At 41.1% G+C, this 27,468-nt stretch overlaps 1 protein-coding gene across 1 annotated transcript in view; it reads right to left on the bottom strand.

Annotated features, from left to right (window-relative positions):
• The window catches only part of RPTOR (regulatory associated protein of MTOR complex 1), a 5,042,670-nt gene that overhangs the window by 4,518,619 nt on the left and 496,583 nt on the right, over nt 1–27,468 (bottom strand). The gene's annotated exons all lie outside the window — the stretch shown is intronic.

Below are 27,468 nucleotides of genomic sequence, written 5' to 3'. Positions count from 1 at the left end.
ATTTGCTGGGGAAATTTCTGAGCAAAATAAATTCTTCATTTCACATCAAGCAGCATTGTAACATGTGATGCTATGTACCTATAAAATTTTCACTTGATGTTTTCAACGAACTGAGTAAATTTTATTTAACTGCAGTCTTCTTAAAAACACAGGACAAGAGAAGTGAGAAAAAAAGGCTTGCTCTGCAATGCTGAATTTCCAGAAGCTTAGCAGCAATAAAGCAAAGCCTTAAATTTAATCAAGAAAAATATTTCATGCACTGGCAATGCTGATAAATTATTCAGTAAAGAATTCAACAGAAGCCCCCACATACAGAAATGTACCAGACTCTGGGAACACTTGGTAGATAATGTAATTTTCAATAGTTGCCTCTTAAATGATTTGAACAGGGCTTGTTGCTTTTTATCAGGATGTGATAAACTGTCAAAAGCTGTGGCCTGGTAATTTTCCATGCCCGCCTTCAGGGCATACCTTTACACTACAGGCATTTCATTATTTTGTTTTATATGGTAAACATTGTGCACAATGTAACAGAAGAAAATGGTTGGGCAGTGCAAGGTTGGAGAAGGTGGTGTAATCTGCAGCTGAAGTTTACATCTCTAAAGCACAAAAACATCTTACTAGCCATGTCTTTTCCTGAAACTCCTACTCTCTGACATAGAAAACAGCACCGAACCTCTCACTCTGTCAATTTAAAAAAAGGTAAACGTCAGTTTTGCACAAAAACTAACCACTCCATACAACTTTAATTACTGTTCTTCAACAGTTCAGCTGGTAAAAAAGTCTAAGCTGTATAGGAATCAGTCAAAGCTATGGCATGCTACAGGGAAAAAAAACACTGACATGTAGTAGAAGGCATCTCAAAGAACATTCAGTGGAAGATAAAAAGAGAATAGGGGGAATGAAATAATCTAGGTCTGTCAGCAAAAACGGAGTACGCTGTTTCATAGCAGGCCCAAAGAAATGCATATATGTAAACACACAAGAGCTGAAATGCAGTATTATCTCAGCTAAGCATGTCCAACATAAGCACCCTCAGTACAAGCAACTTCAGGACTGGCATGGGACATACTGCACCGGTGTGCAAACCACAAGAGGTGTTCTCACATCTCAGAGAGATAAAGGAATATGCATATCAGAAAAGTAATGCAATATACACCCCAAAGGCTACTTACACAGTTTGATGGCTACACATTAATTTACATTTTTTTTGTATTTTTCATTAACGCTGTCAATGCCCAATATCCTACACTCAATATGAACAGGAACAAGAAAGAGTTTAAAAATCTCCGATCAAGAGAGCAGCATTTGACTGCATTTGCTTACAAAATATTTTCATGGGGATGAATAGGTGGGCAGCAGTCATTCAGCAATCTGAAAGAAAAGCCTGCCATTGTTTTACACTAAAATATTTCTTGCATCCATTGAATGACTGGTACATGACTGTTGGTTTTATCAAGGAAAAGATGAAAAAAAAAAAAAATCAAATTGGGAAAAAAATGTAATGCAATCCATTTACTTTGCTTTGTATTTTGAAAACATGATCCTCTTAAATTCAATAAATGATCTTGGGTTTCTGAGAGACAGACGGAAGATGCACATGCACACAAGGACACACACACACACGGACACACACACACACACACACACACACACACACACACACACAAATACCTGACAAAGAGCTGCTTGCCTCATTTCACAAGGGTCTCGGATTTCTAGGGATGTCACCAATTACACATCAAAATTTTGTTCTGTCCCTTGTAAGAATCACATAGTTCTTTTTTAAAAATTCACCAGTAACTGCATTCAGTTAATAATGTCACTCATAACCATTCCACAGATTTCACCTGTCAGATGTGCTAACACTTGACATCCATCCGATTTTTCTATTAACTTGCTTTTAAGAATGTCAGCAGTTCACCAATGTCGCTGATTTTAAACCAGAGTCCCTAATAATGACTGCCTTTTCTTTTATTTAGCAGACAAAGCTATAAAATACCTGTTGTCTCCTCAAAGGAACCAGCTATTAAAAAAGTACAGTTGTGTACCTACCATAAATGTAGATGTTCGAGTGTATTCACTGTTGCAGTCATTACTCTTGGGTTATCCTGCTGGCAGGCTACCCGGAGTCGGCCTGAATTCCAAAGTCTAGGTCCGGCGTCGGCTGCTGTCGCCTCTTCCCTGACGTCAGTGCGCCAGGGGTATAAATGAGGCAGCCGATGCCATTTTCTTCAGTTTTTCTTGCCCCAGGTGTCAGGTACCCCCAAATTGGTAGGCTGAAAATTATGCCAATACCTATGCATGCACAAAAATAAACATTTCCTTCATCTACAAGCAAATACACCACATAGGTTGTATAGGATAGAGAAGTGCAGATAAGTCCCAGCAAAGAAAAAGGGGGATGGTGGGTAACCTGGACTGCAACAGTGAATACACTCGAACATCTACATTTATGGGAGGTACACAACTGTACTATGATAGTGTTTCACTGTTGCAGTCATTACTCTTAGGTTGAATCCCAAAGCTGAGGATGGGTGGCTGGGCTAAATAGGATTAGGAGAGGCTATGAGGCCCTGCAGAACTGCAGTGGCAAAGCCTGCTCTGGATTTAGAGTAAAGAGGTAAGTGGTAGTGCTTCGTAAAGGTGTGCACTGAACTCCAAGTTGCAGCCTCTAAGATGTCTTTGGTTGGTACTCCTCTGAGGAAAGCTGCTGCTGCTCTGGTAGAATGAGGCCTAATGCCCTTAGGCACTGACTTGCCATGCTGAGAATAGCAGAACCGGATGCAATGGCCTATCCATTTAGAAATAGTCTGTTTTGAAATAGCCTTTCCTTGTGATCCTGCAGCATATGACACTAAAAGTTGCTCAGTCTTTCTGAAAGCTTTAGTTCTGTCCAAGTAGAAGCGTAGCTGCCTGTGTATGTCCAAATAATGCAGAATTTTCTCACCCTTGTTCTGTGGATTTGGATAAAAGGTAGGCAAGTGAATGGTTTGGTTGAGGGCCACACTGGACACCACCTTAGGCATAAATGTTGGGTTTGTCCTCAGAGAAACCCTGTCTGGAAGAAAAATGATAAAAGGTTCCACAGCCATGAGTGCTTGTAACTCCGAGACTCGTCTTGCAGAGGTTATTGCTAGGAGCAGAGCTGTTTTCCAGGATAATCATTTTATATCCGCTGTTGAGGCTGGCTCAAAAGGAGGCAGTGTGAGTTTTTCCAAGACATAATTGAGGCCCCAAGCTGGAATTGGTGGTCTCCTTGGAGGCCTGATGTTTTTGGCCCCTCTGAGGTACTGCCTTATTAAAGGATGAGAAAAGGTAGGTGGTGCCGTATTGTAATGGGCTGAAATGGCAGAGGCATGAATCTTAATCGATGAAAAAGAAAGGCCTTTGTCCAGCATCTCAGTTTCCTGCCATATGGGCCCCCCAGGCATAATCTGATGCATCCGTTGTCAGTGTCTGTCTGGCTGTGGGTAAAGTGAATGGCAGACCCTTGTTGTGTTGACAGGCCACCCTCAAAACTCCTGTTGCAGGCAGGGAATGAGGGTAATTACTGTTTCCAGGCTGTGGCAATGCTGTGTCCAAACACTTTTTAGATACCATTGTAGTTTCCTCATATACAGTCTGGCATATGGAATTAGTAGAATGCAGGATGCCATGAAACCCAAGGCCTGCAGTATTTTCCTTGCAGATAAGTGGGTTTTTGTTGCCAATTTTTTGAAGTAATAAGTCAGTTGCTTTTGTTTGTCTGGCGTGAAATAAGCCATCTGGGCAGTTGTATTTAAGCTTGCACCCAGGAATATTATCTCTTGAGAGGGTACTAGTTTTGATTTCTTTTCGTTTATTGTGTACCCTAGGCAAATTAGTAATCTTTTTACAAATGCCAGATGCTATAGAAGAATGTCTTTGTTCTCTGCTTGAATAAGGCAGTCGTCCAAGTAGGGGTATATTTGAATTCCTCTGTCTGCAGAATGCAATTACTGGTGCCAGGCATTTTGTGAAGACCCTAGGCGCAGTACATAAGCCAAAGGGCAGTGCAGAGAATTGGTAGTGCATTGATCCAGCTATGAATCTGAGGTATCATCTGCAAGATTGTCTGAATGGGACATGCAGGTATGCCTCTTTTAGGTCCAAAGTTACGAGCCAAGCCTTCTTGCCCAGCATGGGCAGTAGCTGCTGTAAAGTCAACATCTTGAATTTTGGAACTTCCAGAAACGTGTTTAGTATAGATAGGTACAGTATTGGTCTCCAGGTTTTGTCCTTTCTGGGTACTAAGAAAAGTCTCGAGTAAAATCCTTGCCCCTGCTCTTATTGTGGTACTTGTTGAATGGCCGTCATGTCCATGAGGGCTGAAATTTGCTTTTGTGCCTCTGCCCATTCATTGTGTGGCAGGTCTGGCATACCCTTTGCCCTTGGTAGGGTGTGAAAATGGAACCTGTAGCCTTGGGACACTAGGTTCAGGACCCATTTGTCTTGGGTAACCTTTTGCCAATTTGATGAAAAAAGTGCTAGTTTTCCCCCTAAGGGGGCTGCCAAAAGGAAAGTGCTTGGATCTGGCAGAAGAAAGTCATTGTGACCGTTTCCTGTAAGGTTGTGATTTGTCGTCTTCGCTTTTGGAGGTAGGAGCACCCCATTGTTTAGGCCTGTATGAGCCTTGGGGCTGAGATCTGCCTCTGGGACGTCTGTATCTGCCTCCTTGTGGTATGTCTGACACTGGAAAGGACCAATTTTTAGAAGGCCAGTTCCTGCTAAACCTGGGTGGCTGTACCTGTAAGAAATCCTTAACTGTCTGCATGGATTTCGCTTTATCCTCCATTCTCGTCAACACCTCTTCTACTTTAGCACCAAACAAAGTATCATGCTGTAATGGGGCATCTAATAATTTTGCTTTAACATGATCAGGCAGATTCTGTTCCTTTAACCAAGCATGCCTTCTAATAACAGAACTTGTAACAGCAGCCCTGCAAGAGGCCTCCAGTGAATCATAACCACATTGCAAAGTATGCTTTCCCACTTGTTCTGCTGCATGCAATAAATCTTGCATTTCTTTGTTCTCTGAACATCCAGTATTTGTCAACATTTTCGGTTTAAGCAGTGATATTAAGTATTGCTGATATTTAAGCATATGAAACTGACAATTTAAAGCCCTTACAGCCAAGGTAGCAGAAGTGTAAACTTTTTTCCCCCATCTGTCCAGTGCCCTAGAATCCCTATCAGAGGGGACAGTGTTTTTTGCAGTGGAAGCTTTGAACCCTTTGGGACCCTGAGATATAGTTTCTGGGTCTGCAGCGGGGTTTTTATATAGGAATTTATGAGAATCCGGAACCCTGTAGTACCTGTCTGGCTTAGCAGGTGCAAGGGGTAAAGAGTCAGGGGACAGGCCGGACTCTGAAAATACATAATCTACGATGTCTAGTACAGGTGGAATAGCAAGGGGCCTGTGCTGAGGAAGTAGCAAAAAGTCTCTGAGCCTTTTCTTAGATTCAGAGTAATCTTGGATCTCCCAGTGGAAATGCTCCCTCATGGTATGCAGGGTTTCCCCAAAATAATCCTCAGGAGGAGAGGCTGAAGGAATGAATTCTTCAGCATCAGAGTCCTCATAGGGAGGCATAGAATAATCCTGTTCAGAAGAGGAATCAGAGGAAATAGAAACCTGATCAGAAGAATCATATTCTGTCTCTTGCATAGGCCCCCTTATCAGGAGGGGGATGGGAACCCCTGACAAAGTAATTAGGTCTTCGGCCATTTTAAGCATCTGTTTTTTAGGCATGGAAGTCTGAGTAGGAGAATGCTGTACTTGTTTCTTTGTCTTTAGAGCTGCTTTTGTCTTTGTCTTTGAAGCTGAAGATGGTTTAACATATAACTGTGTAGGTCTGAAGACACCCTCAGAAGCCGATGCCTGCTCAGCGGCTCCGGACCCATCTGAGGGAATGATTTCCGAGTGTCCAATACCTTGAGTATCCAGAGGCCCAGTCGGCGCCACGTGGGAGTCGGAAGCGGCCTGTGGCTCTGAGGTAGCAGGCGCCAGAGGCTGCGAAAGCGCCTCACTGAGAACTGGCGACTGGCCTAACGGAGGCCTCGTCTTCGGTTTTGGACCTCGGATGCCTATCTTTTTCCTTGGCCTTGCGTTTTTTGTAAACTCCGGTCGTCAGCTGTTCCGTCGGCATTATGTAATTAAATCTTCGGCCAAAGTAATGAAATGCAAAATCGAACAGACGCTTAATAGTGCGTTGGTTAAATCTAGCACAAAACCGACAGCTAGCAACGTTATGATCAGGGCCTAGGCAAGGAATACAGTAAGAGTGAAAATCCTTATGAGGTATTTGCTTCCCACAAGAAATACAATTGTTAACTTTTTCTGACATCGGTCTGGAGCAAGAAAAAAGTTTCCCCAACGGGGTACTTAGCTTTAATGAAGAATTCGGTTCTGAAATTCGGATTTGAAAATCTCAGGAGTCGGCCGACTGGCACCTGTGAACTGCTTTTGCTTCGGGCACCGCGCGGCAAGAAAGACTGAAGAAAATGGCTTCGGCTGCATCTTTTATACCACTGGCGCACTGACGTCAGGGAAGAGGTGACAGCAACCGACGCCGGACCTAGACTTTGGAATTCAGGCCGACTGCGGGTAGCCTGCCAGCAGGATAACCCAAGAGTACTGACTGCAATAGTGAAACATGATGAACATCATCTCCTAGATACACAAAGTAAAATGCACACAATTAATGTCTACAATCCCACACCTACAACTACATCCTTAGAAAATTTTCAAACACATTTAAACCAAGTGTCTTGCATTTTAGGAATTATGAGCAGTTACTGCAGAATATCAAGATGCATAAATCATGATATGAACTAGCTTAAAATGTCAATAGCTGCTAGCGTGTCACAAGTGACTGGCATCCTCTCCAGGATTGTTGTTTTTCCTTGTGTCTGCTTAACTAGTTAGGGTAGGCCTTGGCAACTTGAAAAGATGCAGAGTCCTTAGAAACCTCACAACTGTGTTGACAAGCCACCTGACAGATATTCAACAGATTACTGGCTAGTGAAGCTGTGCCTGAGAACTGGATCGCAGCAAGTGTTGTACCCTTGCATGAGTAATTCAGGAAAATAGGTACAAGCTTTTAAATAAGCCAATAAATTTAGCTCTAACTTTACCCCTCTCTCCCCTCCATCTGTCCCTCAAGACATACATGAAACTGGCTCCCATCCTGTTGTCACACAAGACCAAATCCTAATAGTGCTATCAGAAGCTAAAAATACTGCACTGATGGGTCCTGACAATATCCCTGGTTTACCCACACCCTTAACACTGCTCAATCTCAGCCTCCATACAGGTTTTGTACTAAGCAAATGAAGAACAGCTACAGTCATTCCCCTGTATAAGGGAGGACCTGGGTCAAGTCTGACCAGCCTCATACGCAAACCATGGAAAGACTTGTGATGGAATTAATTAATCAAGATATAGGTAACCGCCAAACACTAGACCCATCTCAGCCTGGATTTGCCAAAGGGCAGCTCATGTTTACTCAATATGGTACATTTTTTGAAAAGGTCATCAAAGCAATGGATGAAGACAGTATAGTACACACTGCACCCCTCGACCTGGCCAAAGCTTTTGACACAATTCTCCACACAGGCATAGTATAAAAGCTAAATAATTTGAGAAACTCCTGTGTCACCTACTGGATTGGCAACTGGCTCACAGACAGGACACAGCTAATCAAAATAGGGGAAGTTACCTCCACAAAGGGACCAGTCACCAGTGGAGTTCTTCAGGGTCCTGTGCTGGGACATCTGTTTGTCATCTACTTTTCTTAAGTAAAAGCTGATACCAAAGGGTTCTGGCTGACTAAGTTTGCAGATGACTATCTCCAAATGACTTAGCTGTCCTACAGGAAGGTTCGTCTCAGACAAATAACTGGTGTCAAAATCATGGTCTGAATAAATGCCAAAAAATGCATTACTGTTCATTTGAGAAGTTATCTTCCCCAGGGAACTACCACATTGACAATACTTCCCGAAGAGACGACCCAGTCCAGTATTTGAGAACGTATGTGGACAGTGACCTAAATTTTGACCAACATGTGACCATTATTGTAAGAAAGTCCTCCTATACTGCACAGCTTATAAACAAAGGGACTGTGTCTGGATTCAGGGATGTCATTGTCCTTCTTTACTCAGCTCTCTTTAGACCATTTACTGAGTGTAATGCCCCCCTTTGGCATGCATCTGCTCAGACACATGCAACAAAGAATGCCCACAGAGATACCTTAATAAAAGGATACAAGGCCTTAACAGCATGCTCTGCATGAACCAACTCAAAGTCATGTCACTATACTCAGTATCCTACAGACTGTTAAGAGATGACCAGTGTCTGGCATACAAGACATCCTCTGATCCATTACTGATGGATTTACTGCACATCAGCAAGTCAAATGGCATCAGCAAATACTTGGCCTAGGGATCTAAACCACTTCTGCAACATCAACATCATGGTCTGGAGGGGCAAGTATATTTCACAAAGGATACCCTGCTGTACAACAAACTCCCCATTCACATAAAACAAAGTTCATCCATGTCCATTTTCAAGTGCAACTTGAATCTATGGATGGTAAACAGAAAATTTATCCAAGACTCTCCCCTTTACTACTAATGGACAGATGCAGATACTAAATGCTTTATCCCATGCATGGGTCCCCTCAAATTATCTATGGTAGGATCTCAGTTACTCTCATTAGGGGTAATATACAATTATTGACCATGGGATAGGAAAGGCCAGTGTATAACCAACTGGGATGGGTTATTTCCAGCAAAAAAAGGGAAACTGGCTAGACTCTAAATGGCCCACAAGGGCAGCTAGCCTAGTACTTACCTATGAACCTAGTTTCACAGACGTGGTGGGAAAAAATCCTGCAAACTCCTCAGGAAGAGGATGCCAAGACAGAAACCAGTATGGAATCAGGTCAGAAGACGTTGTTGGCCAAAAGTGATCAAATTTAATATTTTGTTACAGCCGAACATGACATGCGAGTACTGGTATTCATGACTCACCTAAACATTAGGAAGGCCTTAAAGTCAGTGTCACTTAGGAAACTGGTAAAAACGGAGCCAGGACCAAGTCTTAAGAACCTGTAATGCCGCACGGATAAATGGAAGGATACACAGTGTGTTGTGAAGGGAGAGACAATGTCAAATTAATAAAACTAGAGAAGTGCCCCTGATGTAGGTCCTGGGTCCACTACTATTGCATTGTCTCAGTCACCGATATATATGAAATAGAGGAAAAGAGTTGAGAATCGAACTCCTTGTGAGAAATGCAGCCAACACAGCAGCAGGGAAAGCTGTTGGGAAAGGACAAGGAAAGACTGACCTAGATGGCAAATGGCCGTTGAGCTTCAGTGCAAACAAATGCAAAGTCACACACTTGTTTTACAGCAACATGGTGTGAAGCATCACCTGTGGGAGTGAGGAGGAGAAAACTGTTGGAAGAGCAGAAAAATCATCTGAGGATGTTGAAGCAAATGAGAGGGCAATGGCAACTGAGTGCAGTCATGTTTCCTCAAGGGGGATACTCAAAAAGCAACAAGGTAATTCTTTTGTGCTAAATAACTCGAGGCAGGCCACACCTTACACTGTGTGCTGGGTCTGGGAGAAATATTAAGTGAAAGGAAATCAGCCTGGTGGAACAAATCCAAAGGAAAACCACAGAAAGATATGTGGGATAAAGGAGATAGGGATAAGAACAGAAAGCAACAGATCTACAGTAATTCTGACTTAAGACGAGAAGAGATGGAACTGTATGCAAGAACATGATACTGGTGCAGAAGATCACATCAGACATGTGTAGCAGTAATCATTCACAGAAAGGACAGAGAGGGAAAGAGGAGGTAAAGCAATAGCTTACAGGGACCAATTCCCAAAACTACTTTGTTCACAGACAGGGTTACAGACCCAATGAATGCACTACTAGAACGGATGGGGGAAAGAAAATTCACATAAGAGTTCAAAAGGTCACAGGATAAAGGGTAAAGAAGACAGTAGCAATGATGAGGAGGCAGAAGAGCAAACAGATTTAATGCTGCCTTCATCTATCAAATAAATATTAAGTAACAAAATAAATGTGGCACTGAAAAATTAATGAGCAAATTATAAAATTCAGTACTATCTCTTCATTATAATGTCGCTGTTTGGACACAGATCTGGTAAGGGATATAGCAACATTTTAAGCCCAAGTCAGGAAAAACGTACAGTCATGTTAAGCTGAACTTGCCCATAATAGTAGATGTTTGAATTTCTCACTGCTGCAGTAGCCTTTATGCAGTTTGTATTTTTTCCATACCCAGGCTTCATAAAACTCTGACTCCCCCCTCGTACCTTCACTCTTACTGATTTTGCTGGCCCCAAGGAGGGAAATCAGCAGTCCATGTGAAGATATAGTCAGGACATTCTTGCCCATACACAGAGAGAAGAGCCCAACAATCCTGAACAAAAATACAATAAATGAAACATACAGTTGAAACACAAAGAACCTTACTTTAAATCACAACTACAACTATACACAAGAGTACTGTGGTGGAGGGTGGGTTAGACCTACTGCAGCAGTGAGGAACTCGAACATCTACTGTTATGGGCAAGTGCAGCTTAAACAACTATACTGTGTTCATCATTCTCACTGCTGTAGTAGCATTTAGGCTATATCGGTTGATTACCAAAGCTTACCTAACCTGGAAGGAAAGATACGGATCCATGAGCCCTGGGGAATGGTCCATGCAAAGCTCACCACTGACCTTGAAAAGGAAATCCAGTAAGTAATGCATGTAGCTGCTTCTAGAATACTTCAGCAGTCCACCCCTTTTGCAGTATACTACTGACAATGGTAAGGTTTTAGCAAAATGCGCCTTAATACTTCCTGGAATGGATTTGTCATGCTGGGAGCATCAAAAAGCAAAAGCTGAAGGCAACCAACTGGAAATGGTCCGTTTACACACAGGATATACCTTTTTTGTTTCATGATAAGGAGTAAATAGCTAATCAACTTTGTTAAAAGACTTAGTTCTGTCATGATGTCTACATAATGCAGAATCCTTTCACTCTTGTTTTTAGGTACTGGGTAGAAAACAAGATTGATGGCTTGATTCAAAGTAAATAGTGAAACCACCTGGTGCTTAAAAGAGGGCTTTGTTCTTAATGTGACCCTATCTCTGTGGAATATTAAGTATGGTTCACTGATACTTTTCTTGCAGATGTCCGAGCAATTATGAGTATAGTTTGCCAAGTCAAGAACCTTAAATCAGCTTGATGAGCAGGTTCAAATGGTGACAACTTTTCCAGCAGAAAGTTGAGATCCCAAGAAGGTGCAAAATGTTTAATAGGAAGTCTCAGAAGTAAAACTCCTTTTAGAAAGTGTTACAACAGAGAAGGGGAGGATCTGTAAGCATGCATGTTGAAATGGTCACAAGATGAACCTTTACAGAGGAATAAGAGAAGCCAGAGGATAGTAACTCACAGAAATCTTTGAGCATCATTGGAGCAAAATCCCTGATGAGCACCTGGTTATTGGCTAGGCACCAACTAGAAAACTGTTTCCACTTGCCAATACAGGATTTTCTAGTAGCAAGTTTTCTCGTCTCCTTTAGTAGCTGATGCTCGTCCTCATAAAATAAGTGCCTAAAAAGATTCAGAACTGAATCATCCAGGCAGTCAGCTGAAGTTGGCTGGCACTGAGGTGCATTAAAGTTCTCCTGTCTTGTTATGAGTAGATCCAGATTGTGAGTAAATGTGTGGTAATTGCTCTCGAACAATTCCAATAGAGGGGAGAACAAATGTCACCTGGGTCAAATGAGTCTTCACAATGATTTTCTGTTGAGTCTTTCTAAATCTTCAGAATTACTCTGGATATCAATGGAAAGGGTGGAAAAGTACAAAGGAACAGTCTTATTGACAGGAATGAAAATGCATCTATTTTCCAGGCTTGCTTGCAAGAAGCTACAGAATTCGCCCAGTTGTTGGTTTTGAAGGAAGGCAACCAGATCTATTATAGATGTTTCCCACAACTGGATCAGTTCCTGTGAAGACCTCCCCTCATTTATTTTCCATTCATGAGGATCTGATCTCATCCTATTCAACTTGTGTGCCACTGTGTTTTGCTCCAACAGAACATAACATGCTTGGAGGATTTAAGGAATGCTGTAGAGCTGCCTCCAAGCCATTACAGCCAGCCTGCACAGGAGGGCGAGTGCATGATTGGGGTATTGTCTGTAATCATTTGTAGAGGTCCTAGTGAGTATGTTATGGAGAGATTTCAAGGCATGGATCACAGCCAACATCTCCTGTATACTGATGTGTGTTTTAGTCTGTCTGGTTGGTTCCACACACCTTACAACTTTCACTCTATAAAAACTGCTCCTCAAGCAAAAACTAAGTGTCTGTGGTTGGATATTGGTTTGGGGTCTGAGGAAAGAATTGGTTTCAGCTGAATTTCTTGTTTCCATCAATGCAGTTACCCTTTTGAGGGAGGCAAAAACTGGAATCTGATGCTCCACAGAATGTAAATGTCAGGTCCTTGCAGTTTTTTTTTTTTTTTTTTTTTTAGAAACTACTGCATCCTTTTCACGTGTAATCTGACTAAAGGAATCATAGAAGCCATGAACCCTAGGACCATGAGAAATTCTGTTGTAGAAGTCCGAGACTGCTTGGGGAAGCTAAGGAAAACTTCCAGATTAAAAAAATCCACTTTATGTTGAGTCTGAAAGGACCTTTGAAGAGAAGTATGTAGGAGGCAGCAAAGAAATACAATCCTGTGAGACAGAGTGAGGGAGGATTCTGCAACACTTATCTGGAAGCCCAGATAGGTCAAGAGAGACATATCCCATATTAATGACTCCTAACATCTGAATAAAGACTCTACAAAGATAAGCAAGTCATCTAAATAAGGAAATATGTGAATGCCATTTAAGTCAGCAATGAACTACGACTGGGACTAGATAATTTGTAAACACCCTTAGAGCTGCAGATAGCCCAAAGTAAAATGCAAAGCACTGATAATGAGACCCAGACAAATACAACATTGGAAACTTCCTAAAGCTTGTGGCTATAGGAATGAGATGATATATATATTTTTTTTTTTTTTTTAAAGTCTAGTGTTACCATGTAACTCAGGGGAGGAATGAGGGAGTAAACAGGTTCTGCAGGGTCAGCATTTGGAATTCCAATACTTTCACTTACAGGTTCAGAAAAGAAAGATCCAGTATTGGACTCCAAGAGGGTGCCTTCTCTGGTATTAGAAACTTTCTGGAATAGAAGACTTTGCCGCTTTGACTTACAGGCACTAATTCTATGATTCCTATGGTGTGTAAAGATTGAAGAACTTGAGAAAAATATTCTGTTTGATTTGGAGGTTGTGGAGGAATTCCCGAGAGAAGATTTTTGTATCCAGTGCCAACTGCAATCCTTCAGCACCACTTTTAACACCACAGAGTCTGAGGTAATCTTTTGTCAAAGAGGGGTGCTGAAAACCAGCTTCTGGGACAAGTATGGCTAGATATTAGCTGGAAGGAAGGGATGAATGCTGGCATAGTAATTTTGTACTTTTGATCTGTCCCTTTTTTGAAAGGACCCTTGTTTCTTATTGTTGCCTCTCTCCAGGCATTTCTTTTTTACTCATTGTTTGCCAGAAAATGACTGGGTTTGCTCATTTGACTTTTTGGGGAAAGACGTGAGCCTAAATGATTTATACTGGGAACATGAAAAACCTTGGATACTCACTGAATCAATTTCCCTCTTTCATTAAATTTTTTCATAACTACACCTCTACAGTCGACAGCACAGGGGACACAGGGAGACAGACTTTTCTTTTTAACTTTTTTCAAGTAGCAGGACGTGAAGAAACCTCAATCACCACTTAGTTATGACCATTTCAATTCTGAATCTATCTTTTGGTTGCACAGTGCTGACTGGAACTTGGAAAAAGGTTGCTTGGGTCAATTGTACATAAGGTAAAGGCGTGACAACAATTCACACCTTAGACAAATCTCACATTTCAGTATTTACAGACTATAAGATCAATTGGTTACTGCCCATTTTACTTACACAATTTCATTTTTTGGTACCTCCTCTCCTTCAGTGGTACCGGCTCAGTACTGGCCCAGCACCCCAGTGCCAAGGCCATGTCAGGTCTACCAGTTAACTCCCCACCCCCCCCAGCACTTATTTCCATATTGCTGGAGCCAGTTATGGATCCTTAGGTATCCAAAGGGCTCAGCAAGTCTTTGCATCCATTGGGGGGTATTGCATGCCATACCCATTTTCCCCCTCCCTCATGGTAATGTAGTTCAGTCTATGGTGGGTGTGCAATACAAGCAAGTGGTGTATCACCCCATCTCTGCAGCAGCTCAGCCAGGCCCACCTCCCACCTTGGAGACCACTCTCCTCCTCTAGCCACTTCCACGGCCTCCACCAAAAATCATCATAAAGAAACACCCACTCACCACCCTCCCCAGGACAAGCATACACATTCCTTACCACTGCTGCATCAGTCACCCAAGCCAATAATTGAAACTGGGTCACCTGGGTCCTAGTCAGGGCTTTATCCCTCTATGACACTGGAGCGGCTACAGTTCCATTTTTCAGTTTCTGTACTGAACAGCCAATGGTATTGGCAGTGTTATTTTCCCTTTCTATGAAACTATTTTTGAAATTAATTTTCCAAATGTCTTACTTTATACCATCACCACTGCAATGGTACCCCTATTCCTAACATAACAGTAGGTACAAATGCAAAAATAAAAGTTTATATCCAACCTTCCCATGACAATGAATGCTACAAATGCAATAATTATAGAAGTCAATGCAATTCAATAGCACTTATTAGTTTTAAAAAGTTTAAAAGCATCCTTTAAGTGTGGCAAATCAACAGCTGGAATGTATTTCACAGCTGGATCAGTAATCTGAAAACTTTACACTGCGGTCTGCATATAAAATGAATAATTCAAATGCAGCTCAGTGCAGTCAGAAATGCTGCAGAAACTGGGACCGCACTCACTGACAATCGCTGTTTATAGACTGTCAATGACTTGTAATGGAAATTAGTAAACTTACCATGCTGATTAATATGGCAATGATTCATTTGTTCATTCCCAAGTGATAGTTGCTACCTTACTGATGGCACAGCTTTGCCATAACCACATTCAGTTTTGTCTGAGTAAGCTATGAAATTTGCAACACAGCACATCAGTCAGCTCATCAGCCTTCAACAGTACACCAAACAGAGAGGCTGAACCAAAGAAAATCCCACTACTGTATAATAAATACATACACAACTTCAACACCTGCTGTCAAATCTAAGTCTTGCTTGAGTTAAAGTACAAAACAACACAAAAACTGTACCTATACGAAAGTTGCAGCCCATCTGACCTCAGGACAGGTGAATGTTACACCATTTGCGTCATTGTAGACATTCAAAAAACAGACACAGCGCAGATACTCAACTGACAATACAATCCCTCCTTAACAGAGACTTGTAATAACAATGCGACAGACCCTTGGCTAAAACATTACGCCCATGTGACTTGGTGGAAAAAGATGACTTGCAAAATGGGTTGCAAAGAAAGACATCAATATACCCACAGTTGTCTACTTTCTAGTGTACTCTTACATGACTGCTAAATTAAGTGATGCGCTCCTTCTTAATGGAGAGAGATATGCCGTAACAAGGAAGCTGGTTTAGAAATACAAGAAAGGAAAAATGAGGCAGAAGCAAACAAGCAGAAAAGACTATATTAAATATCAGGGGCAAATGAAAAACTATACAGCAAGCATTTTGTACAGGATGACAGAAAGCTGCAACAGCTCAGCACTACATTTGGACTCGAGTATGAAGCCAACCTGATATTACAGGCAAAGCATCTGTACTAGTAATAAACCAAAGTAGACATTAAAGAATTACATTTGCAACTAAAAATGGAAAGGAAAACACTGATCCTTGTCTGGGGCTTGAATCCAGGATTCCACCACATTCCACACTTTTCTCCATGCCAGAGGACCAACAAGGAGTCTCTGGACAAGGAGGCACCTGGTCTCCCCACCACCAACAGATGTTTCTCTTTTTACCTAGGAAACCACCAGAATGGTGATTTTTTTCTGAAAACACAGGATGAATTTTTTTTTTTTAAAAAACACGAGCATCAATGCAGGACAAACCAATAACTTGGTAATCTATTAACAACAACAGGCAGGAAAACATTGGCCCTTGTCTGGGGAATGAACACGGGACTCTCCACAACCTGTGCAGCTGCCACTGCCACCGGACCTGGACCAACAAGGACTCTCTGGACAGTCAGACAAGTCCCATATATGATCCCACTCCATTCAGCTGATGACCTATTAAAAGAATCCACCTTTTGAAAAGCCAGAGGAGCAAAATCCTGATACTGACAAGGCTGCGCATATGGGATCCTTCATAATGAGTTCCACGGGGGAGGACCCAAGGTTTCTCCTCCTACTTCCTCAGCGACTCACTAAAGCTTTTTTGTACAGGAAATATTGGTGGTGATCAAGTAGACCTCAAATTTTCTCAAAGGAAGGATCATTCTGCTGCATGTTGTAAAGGGGAGGACTCGTTCTGATCTGATGCAGAGATGATGGGCTCGGGGGCAAGTGATTCCTCTCATGAAGCAATGGGTAGGGATGACCCTATTCCCAGATGGCAGCTGAGAAGACATGTTCATGGATGGACATGTGAGTGTGTAACATTCAACAGCTGCACCCTAGCTGCTGGACAACAATGGCTCTAGCTGATCTCAGCCTGAGAAATTCACAGGCCAATATCATGAGTTGACATCAAGCTACTAAGCCCAAAAGATATTTTCGACATCTGTGTGGACAAATCTCACTAGACTTAGAACTGTACTGCATCATAATGGCCACAGAAGACTATGTTGACCCCTATGAACCTAAGTCACACAGCTCTACTAGATTTGGAAGTGTCCTAAGGAGAACAGTCTAATGTTTCAAGTGCAACCTGAAAGTTTTAATCTGTTAACTGAAAGGGCCACTCAGTAGACAGACACAGTTATACCCAGGAAGCCAAAAAACAGGAGGAGGAAGGACACCTTCTCTAGGCTCACTGCTTGCTGAAGGAGAAAAAAGATGCAAGTGCAAGCCCTTACTAATTTAGGCTAAGATCATAAGATATGGGGACTGAACTCTACAGTGGACATAATTCCAATAGCAGAGGCCCACCATCTGCTTCCTTTGCCTTTTTATGGTGGCCAGAAAAACACTGAGCCTGCAATTGGGATCCTTCAAATATCTCAAAGCCAGGTAGTTTCAAATATCACCATTCCAAGTGTAGTGATAAACAGCAAGGTCTTGGTCCCCTCTGTATCTAAGGGGTGCCAGCTTGACTTGCTGACACTTACTGCAGGACTTCACATCATGCTGCTCTCCCAAACAAAGACAATGCTGGTGCCTACCTTGGCTCATTACTTGGTGGGTAAACAAACATTCTGAAGGCTTTGATATTTCAAACTTCAGATAATACAACTTTTTGATATGCAAATCAGAAAAAGGATCAAAACTGTGAAGAAGCAGAAAAAAAAACTCTTGGGGGCTATGAAAGCTCTAATAAGTGGCAAATAGGAATGTATTCTGGTGGAGGGCACGAGTACAAAACAATACAGGAGCTTCAAAGAAAAAAATGCCAAATTGGAGTGGAAGACTGGGTGAATGTAATCACAGACCTACAAAGAAGGGTATCCATGTTAAGCCTGGGTATGGTTGTGCTCAACCCTGATAAATGTTTTCATATTCATACATTTATTTATTAAGCATCCTCTTTTAGCCTTTCCTAAAAAACCTTACCGCTAATGTTTAGAAAAACTTATTTAGTGTATATGTTTTCATTTACTTGTTCTCATTCGAACTGAATACCATCTTGGAAATGGCAAGTTTCCCAACATATGCTTCACAGCTTCTTATCGAAAGCTCATGTTTAAAATAACCAGATCAGACAGAGTATGCAATACACTGAGAGCCAAGCCACTTAATTTTCCAGTTATTTTGAGAACATGCTCCATGACATCTTTGGACACACTGAAGTTATAACCACTCTCTCTCTCAAATTTTTCATACTTACAAAGTCAGTTCCCAAACTCATTTACTCATATCTACAAGGCAGTTTGCAGACCACCCCTCTTCTGATCCTTCCCTTTCTACAGAAAGAAATTATGGTTCTTTCAGATTTATTCTTCTAGCCCTTCCTTCATTTTAGTTTCTCTTCCTTAATGCGACCAAACCTCTTTGATCACTTCTCTGCCTCTTGTAACAGCAGTTTACATCCACAAATCACAGTAAAAAAGCATTGCATTGCCCAGGCCTTGATACCAACGTTATGTTCATAACTAGTCAGTAAGCAATAGCAGTACCATCAGTCAAGATGATACGCTTTAGAGATCTGACCTGAGATCAACAATTTCACCACTTTTTTTTTGTCATTTTTCACATTTATCTTGTCTGTGTGCATTAGAAAATATACAAACAGCGTCTATAAATAAGCCACGGGTCACTGTTTCAGCAAGAATATTTGCAAATGAGAGGTCAAGCTGCACAAACAAGCATTCACGACAAGCCATATTGATCTTTTCAAAGGCTAATTAGCCTAGCAGTCTGCATATCTCTCACTTTCACTGCAATGCTGCTGACTTTGATCTACTGGTTCCTGCCAGGCTGAAATAGTGTTACCTGAGAGCTAAATATGCCAGCAGACCTGAGGAGCCTCATATGTGACGCCCTGTGAAAAAAAATGAATGGAAGGGTGAACTTCAGCTCAGACAGCTAAAAGCTAACTGCATCAAACTGCATTCATTTGTCAGGTGTCAAAGATCACTGGGAACTAAATATGTATTCTTCTGTAATCCTTACTGAGCATCTTTCACCCTTAAAACCTCTGCCCTACCTTTAAGAATATATCCGGTAAACAATGGCTTATCTTGTTTACCTTTTCTTCTGCCATAATGATGGGTGGGGGGAGAGTGGATAAATTTCTTTCACTACCTCTCAGTTCTCTGCCAATTTAACACCCCACCACCACCATTGCAACTACCATCACCTCAGCTGTACATCAATGAACTGCAAGTGAAAAATTTGTGGGTGCATCTGAAAAATAATAATCATGGTCATAGTTACCAGGCAACTTCAGCTAAGGCCACAGAGCAAATCAAAAGAAAAGTACAAACAGAGAAAAGGAAAACGGTATTTTTCCACATACTGCCTAAATCGTTTATTACTCTCTTAGTGAAGTTTTTCCAGGCAGAGCTCACTGGATGAATATCCCAATATAAGAAAAGTACAGTTGTGTACACTTACCATAAACGTAGATGCTCGAGTGTCAGGGTATGAAAAATGCGGCCGACAACATTTTCTTTAGTCTTTCTTGCCGTGCGGTGCCCAAAGCAGAAGCAGTTCACAAGTGCCGGTCGGCCGACTCCTGATATTTTCGAGTTCGAATTTCAGATCCGAAGTCTTCTATAAAGCTAAGTACCCCGCTGGGGAAACTTTTTTCTTGCTCCAGAACCGATGCCAGAAAAAGTTAATAATTGTATTTCTTGTGGGAAGCAAATACCTCATATGGACTTTCATTCTTACTGTATTCCTTGCCTAGACCCTGATCATAACTTTCTAGGTTGTCGGTTTTGAGCTAGATTTAACCAATGCACTATTAAGCGTTGGTGTGATTTTGCATTAAACTACTTTGGACTCAGGTTTAATTATCCAGAAATGTCGTCGGAAAGCCATCCGACTACCGGAGTTCACAAAAAACGCAAAGAAAAAGAAAGACAACCAAGGCCCAAAACAGACGACGAAGCTTCTCCTAAGCCAGTCACTGGTTTGCCGGTTCTCAGTGAGGCGCTTTCACAGCCCCTGATGTCCGCTACTTTAGAGTCGCAGGCCGCTACCGACTCCCATGTGGAGTCAGCTATGCCGCTGGAAACTCAAGGTATTAGAGCCTCGGACGCTATTCCTTCAGATGGGTCCGGAGTCGCTGAGCAGGCACCGGCTTCTGAGGGTGTATTCAGACCTAAACTTCTATACATTAAACAGACTTCAAAGGCAAACACTAAAGCACCTTCAAAGACAAAGAAGCAAACTCAAGGGCCACGTGGACAGGCCTCCATGCCCAAAAAGCAGATGCTCAAAATGGCCGAAGACTTGATTACCCTATCAGGGGTTCCCATCCCCCTCCTGATAAGAGGCCTAGGCAAGAGACTGACTATGAATCTTCAGATCAGGTTTCCATTTCTTCTGATTCCTCTTCTGATCAGGAATATTCTTTTCCCCCCATGAGGATTCTGATGCTAAAGAATCTATCCCTTCAGTGTCTCCTCCTGAGGACTATTCTTTTGGGGAAACCTTACACACCATGAGGGAGCATTTCCACTGGGACAGCCAAGATTTTTCAGAATCTAAAAAGAGGCTCAGGGATTTCCTGTTACTACCTCAGCACAAGCCACTAGCCATCTCACCTGTGTTAGACATTGTAGATGATGTGTTTTTGGAGTCTAGCCTTACCCCTGACTCCTTACCTCCAGCTCCTGTTAAGCCTGATAGATATTACAGGGTTCCTGACTCACATAAATTTCTTTTTAAAAACTCTGCTGCATATCCAGAAACTATTTCTCAGGGTCCCAAAGGAGTTAAGGCTTCCGCTGCAAAAAACCCTACTCCCTCTGACAGAGATTCTAGGGCAACTGTAGCTCACCATCACCAGTTATAAAAGTAATAATCAAACCAAATATATTTCTTATGCATGACTTATCTACAATGTTAAATGTATACTACCAACAAAAAAGACCAGAATTTCCTGGACTTAATGAATACCAATACACTTCACCAAGTTGTTCCAATGCCCACCAGAGGTGTTCAGTCTTCTAGTTTTTATCCTGACTAATGTATTCCCCCAGATGTACCAGCACACTTGTTACCCCTCTCTAGTCAAATATGGTTATCTTGCTGTGACTTTTTCCTTGAAAAAATGCTTCACCACCTAATAACTCCTCTAATTTCAGGGATTATTCCAAAATTAGTTACCATTTACCGATCATGCTAACAATTAGAAATGGTATGGCTGTCCAACAATCCTTGCATCTTATGTTACTGCCTACTCTGAATTTTACTCTTAGATAAACATATTAAGGTATCTATAGCCATCTGAAGCAAGCATAATGGAAAGTTTAAAACTAAAACAAAAACATGTGATGAAATTCTCCATCAAACTCTATTACTGAAACAATAAGCGCCTGACAATCTTAAAAAAAAAATCTCTACTTCATCATTATAATAGAGATTTAAAACTGACGTTTCTCAAGTTTACCATTAGGAAAAGCCAGGTAAGAACATGGGGTTAAAACATGTTCAAAAGGCAACAGTAAGGACCTAGTTGGACCGTGAAAAGGCCTTCAACAGTATGTTCCATTCTGGAATTACTGACAAACTCTTCTAACTTGACATTAATGTATATGTTCACTGGACAGCTAATCAATTATCTGAGAACCCATATTGATAAGGTCAAGGGTACAAAAAATTGTCATGTACAGTGTGCCACATGGCTGGATCCTGGGATCCGTCATCTTTGGCATACACTACCCTGACATGAACACTGACATCAAGGGGCTATGGATAACTAAATCTGCTGCAGTCCACAAATTGGGGAAGGGAGGTTATCAAATACCACTTTAAAAACTCAAATTCTCCAGCAAGGGCTGAACCAAACAAATCTTGGGGGATTAATCATGGCTTACTCCCAATACTAAGAAATGCTGTATAGTTTTCTTTTGGTAAACCCACCATCCTTACTATACATCATACAGATGACATTCCACTAAAATTTGGCCCATCATCAGAAACTTAGGTACCTATAATGCAAAGAAATTATTCAACTACTATGTTTTGTCATGGTTAGAAACTCCTTCGGCCACATACAAAACTTATCTTTTGTGGTAGCTCTTCAAGTTCCAGAGAAACTATAGTCCAAATTTATTTTTTTCCTTTTCTGGGCCATCATGGAATACAATGCCTCTTTGTCAGCATATGCTTCAATAAGCACCAGAACAAACTCGAAAGAGCTCAATGTTTGTCTCCAGTCTTAGAAACCTTTGCTGGTCTGAAAGACTAAAGGCTCTCCATCTTGAATTAGTCTCAAATAGGCTCCAAAGGGGTGATCTCTATTTAAAATTCCCTGCTATGACAGACCTTGCACTCTTTGAACTCTGTCTAAATAGAACCAGTGGTGAAGCAAACACGCACTCCAGAGTTCAAAACCTATACCACTACATTAACAATACCAGGAGACTTAAAAACCGTGTTCTCCTACCAACCCCCCCCCCCCCACTCCCATTCTGGAACAGGCTGTACTTACACATGAAGTAGAGTACTTCCTTAGCAACCTTCAAAACCTTATTGGGTTGATCATAATATTCCTCTGGTTATGTGTGGATAACATAGGTAACGGGGGATATTACTGAACTGGATAATACGGCTAAGCTTCCTGATAGTCTCCTTGGCAGTAAGCTTACTGAGAATCCATGAATACACAAACATAATGACACGAAGTAAAGCAAAGTTTCTCTGAATGAAAGGTGAATCACACATAACCAGAGACATAATGGATAGTATTATTAGCAATTAAGATGAAGGCAAAGCAAAAATATTTAAACATATGATTATTTGTCAGAAACAAAAACGAAAAATAACAAGCAAAGAAATTGATGGACGTCTCCATCTGCCCCACATGACCTCATATGGTGTTCTAAAGCTAGGGTAAAAAGAGTTGCAGAAATCATATGACAATAGTAACCAGACAAAAGTGAGTAAAAAACAAGCACCACTGACTTAAAATTGTGGAGAAAATGGCTTCCATATGCTGCCCAAAGTGAAACGGAAATCTCTCCTTATGCTCAAATTATCTTTTTTCGCTCTACAGCACAGACTGCCCAAAGAAACTCCCAACTCAGGGAAGCTGGTGAATGCTATGTACGTCATCTGTATGCAATTTCTAATTAAAGTCCTAAAACCATCAGACATCACATCATGAATTAAAAAAACTATGCCCCCACTTAGAAGTGAGGATGGATGTATAAACTACTACGATGTAAAATCAATAGGATCTCTTAAGCTGAAATATCACTGAGGGTAGGCTCTCTATTTAAAGATCATCTCTGTCATAGCACTTTATAAGAATTTATTAAACCATGTCAAAAGTTCCAGTCTGACAAGTCTTATTTTAACTCTCCTACAAAAACACCAAAACAACCCTCAAAGGTTCTGGGCAGGCTTAAATCAACTTCTTCATCCAGGTCATTCTACCACCCCAACCCTTGTTAACCACACCCATAATTTTCCAGAGACCATAGCTGGCACCTACAATAACTTTTTCACTGAAACAATCCAATTTCTAGCAAATCAACTAACCCCCACAAATTTAAACCCCGCCTCTAGTCTACCCACTAATCACTCCCAATTTAGCTTTCAGCCCATATCCACCACTTTTATCAAAACACTTATAAAAAAACGAAAACCTACTACCCTCTCTGCCAACCCTCTCCCTGCAGACTACCTACAAATAGCTGCAGATGCCATTGCATATCCCATATCGACCCTGATCAACAGAACCTTATCCAAAGGTGCTACCCCCCTCCCTCTGGAAAATATCCCACGTCATCCCACTCCATAAAGGTGGAAGTTACGCAGAACTATCCAACTACAGACCCATTGCCATTCTTTCCGCACTAGCCAAAATAATGGAGAAATGTGTACACAAGCAACTAATGCAATACCTCATACAGAATAACTTACTAACTCCCAGCATGGTTTCAGGCAACATCACAGCACCACCTCCGCCCTCCTTTCCTTTACTAACACCATAAACCAAAACAGGAATGACAATACGCTATCCTCTGCCCAATTCTTGACCTATCAAAAGCCTTTGACATGATGAACTATGAACTTCTCATACTTTTTCTAAAGTCAATTTCCCTCAATAAGCACCCAATCCAGTGGTTCCAGTCCTACATGACTGGTAGACAACAGGCGGTATTATGGCAGGGCAAACTGTCCAGCCAGCTACCTCTCACACTTGGTGTCCCTCAAGGCTCCATACTAGGTCCACTACTCTTCTCTATTATCATCAATAACCTTCACACTGCTATCCCTAAAGCCACCTGCATTCAATATGCACCTCCCCATCCAACCTGCAAATCTTAACCCACAATACATTTAACACTACTGAAAACTGGCTCTCCAACCAATGCCTACTGCTGAACCCCAATAAAACTAAACTTCTACTCTTCACCCCCACTAGTAGATCTGCCACATTTTCATTCTCTGTCAGGTCTAACACTGGTACCACTATCTCCCCAGATACCCATACCAAGCTTCTAGAGGTAATTACAGATAATAATGTTAAATTTGACCCACAGGTCAACAAAACCACAAAGACCATCAATAAGAAGCTTGGATCACTGTATAGAAACAAGTCATTTTTAACCCCACTGGCTAGAAGTGCAATCACCCGGTCACACCTACTCCCTACTCTTATATATGCCTCTCCTGTACTCTCAAACCTCAACAAATATGAACAGAGTAAGCTCTCCCATAGCTACAACCATATTGCCAGATTCGCCACTGGCTCCACCTATAGAACCCATCACTGCCAGAACCTGAAACAACTAGAGTGACTAGAACTGCTCAGCTTAATTCAATTCAATCAACTCTTAATAACACACAAAATTCTATGCCACCCTGAGGTTACCCCCTCACTTATAAATATTATAAAGCCATACAGCAACTTGAGATCCATACGATCAGCCAACAAACTACTGGTCCAAACCTACAAAGCTAATAACTCAGCTGGTGAATCCCTGTTTGCCAACTTTGTTGGCAAAACCTGGAATTCATTGCCAAACTATATAACCCTTCAGTCCTCCATAAGTCTCTTCAAACATAGCCTCAAACAGTATTTCAAAATGAACTGTCTTTGCCCATGTACCAACCCTGATTAAGTTATAAAATAAAATCATATCTGTAAAATATCTTAACATTTAATTACTTAACTATGTTCTGTTTCCAATCTGATGTCTTTTTGCTTTTAATTGTGTCAGACCATGAGACTTGTGAGTCCCTATTAGGAACATTACTAAACCATTGTACAAAACACCTTGTCTTACATTTTCAAATGTATCTAACTTGTTGTATAATCTTTGTAATATTGTCTACTGGAGCTTTTCTCCCTGGGCTTCCGTTGAAAATGGACATGTATCCAGTCGGACTATCCCAGTAAACAAATGTAAAATAAATAAATATTATTCTGCATGGATGAAATGGTGGTGTAGTGATTAATACTACTGTCTCACACAGTTAAGGACCTCTGGGGTTATTCTTGGATAGGGTGTCTTATGTATGGATTTTGTATGTGCTTCTTGGTTTCGCATGAGTGCCTGTGCTGTTTTGGTTTTCAGTCATGCTGTAAGGCTGACTGGTGGTGATGAACTGCCTGTCCTAGGTATGCATGCAAGAGTATAAGTGTACCTTGTGACAAAATGGTATCCTATCTGAAGTGGCTCTTGTCTTGAACCCAACTGCTTGTGAACTTGAACTGGATGAAAATGGGTAAAGAAAATGGATGGATTGCAGGGCATGGAACTTTGAAATAAATGTCCATTATTATTAAACAATTTCTTTTTAAATTAAATTTGCACTGTGATATTCAAGGGTTCTCCTTCACTAACAATGCAAATGTCACTGTGTAGTGATGTTCAAATGGTGACTTTGCAATCTCATTTGTGCAGTCGTTCATACTGCTGCCTCAAAGTTCTTGGTTCTCTGGTTTGGTTCCTGACTAACATGTCTTGTGTGTAGATGTCCTGCTAATTGCTTCAGTTTCTTCTACACAGAATCAAAAGCTGAAAAGTGAAGAGTTGATCTTCTAAATCATCTACTTGTGTGATGAAATGAGCGCGTATGTGTGAAGTGTGCAATGGACTGCTGTCCTGCTCAGGAAGGATGTTTTACAACCACTGTGTGCTATATTCTGACCGGATAAAACTGGTACTGCAAAATGAATGAAGGAAATCATCTGTGGCCCCCTTTTTTTTCTTCCCCAAGATGGTGGTCGTCTGAGTAGCATCCTCTCTACAAGGCTCTACTACAACTTCAGATAAACTCTACACTAGCCAGAAAACTGGATTATAAAAACGTTATACAGACGAGCAGAGTGTGTACAGCCTCTGGATTCATATTTTTATTTGCAAAATCCACAAATACACTTATAATTTATCCTTCCACAGTCATCAGAACTCATATTCACGTGGAGAATAGAGGCCTGCAGGCTTCAGCACCAGAGCAATAGATAGCAATTACACGAGGAAAAATATAAGTAAAATCGAAGTACTAAAATGCCTAAGGAAGGAAATGTAATGGATACAAAAACATCAAAAACAAAACTGTCAGCTATTGCTTCCCCTGAAAAAGAAGTCACAACAAAAAGACAGAAAACTATTAAAATACAACAGGAACAGTTAAAAGATAGTCTCAAACAAAAGGCCGATAGCACCATAAACATGGAAGACTTGAAAAGTGTCCTTCTACCACTACAAACTGCTGTTCAAGGATTTTCTGAACAAGGCAAAACAAACACCTCAGCAGGATAAAGTGCCTTTGTAAAACGAAAAAGCAGAACAGCAAAACAATCCCAAAGGCACACCAGTGGGTAATAATCCAAGATTCCAATGTAGAAAAGAGACCTTTATTGTAGCAGAACTTCTCCAAACAGTAAGCGCTTTCACGTTATATAAACGCTTCTTCAAACTTCAACAAGTCTGAAGAAGCGTTTATATAACGTGAAAGCGCTTACTGTTTGGAGAAGTTCTGCTACAATAAAGGTCTCTTTTCTACATTGGAATCTTGGATTATTAGCCACTGGTGTGCCTTTGGGATTGTTTTGCTGTTCTGATTTTCTGAACAACTTAATACTTTTGATAGCACAATTAGTCAAATAGCTGTAAGATTGGATCTTGTGGAAGATAGATCCAAATCCAATGAGTTGGAAATTGTTAATCTAAAATCCAATCTGTTATCCAAAGACAAAACCTTAACTGAATTACAAGCAAAAAACCTGGATCTAGAGGCAAGAAGCAGGCGGAACCATTGCTCTCAACCTTCCATCTCCAAAATGAGAAACACTCGCCTTCATAATGTGGAACAAATGGGCAAAATGTGGAACACATACTAATGGCTTTCCAACAACTTCAACTAGGAAGGTCATAGGATGGTTAAAATATGCTGGTTTTACTTATAAAGAAGATCATTTAATGAATTAATATGATTAATTTCTATCTATCATAGATTTCACTTAAAAAAAAAATCCTAATACTGAATATGTGACAGACTCTTTCAATGTGGAATTTTGAGGAACTTCGA

The sequence above is a fragment of the Protopterus annectens genome, chromosome 4.part0 (genome assembly GCF_019279795.1).
Source record: "Protopterus annectens isolate FY-2018-M chromosome 4.part0, PAN1.0, whole genome shotgun sequence".
In the NCBI taxonomy this organism is placed as follows: Eukaryota; Metazoa; Chordata; order Ceratodontiformes; family Protopteridae; genus Protopterus; species Protopterus annectens.
This window is presented reverse-complemented; position numbering and strand designations above follow the sequence as displayed.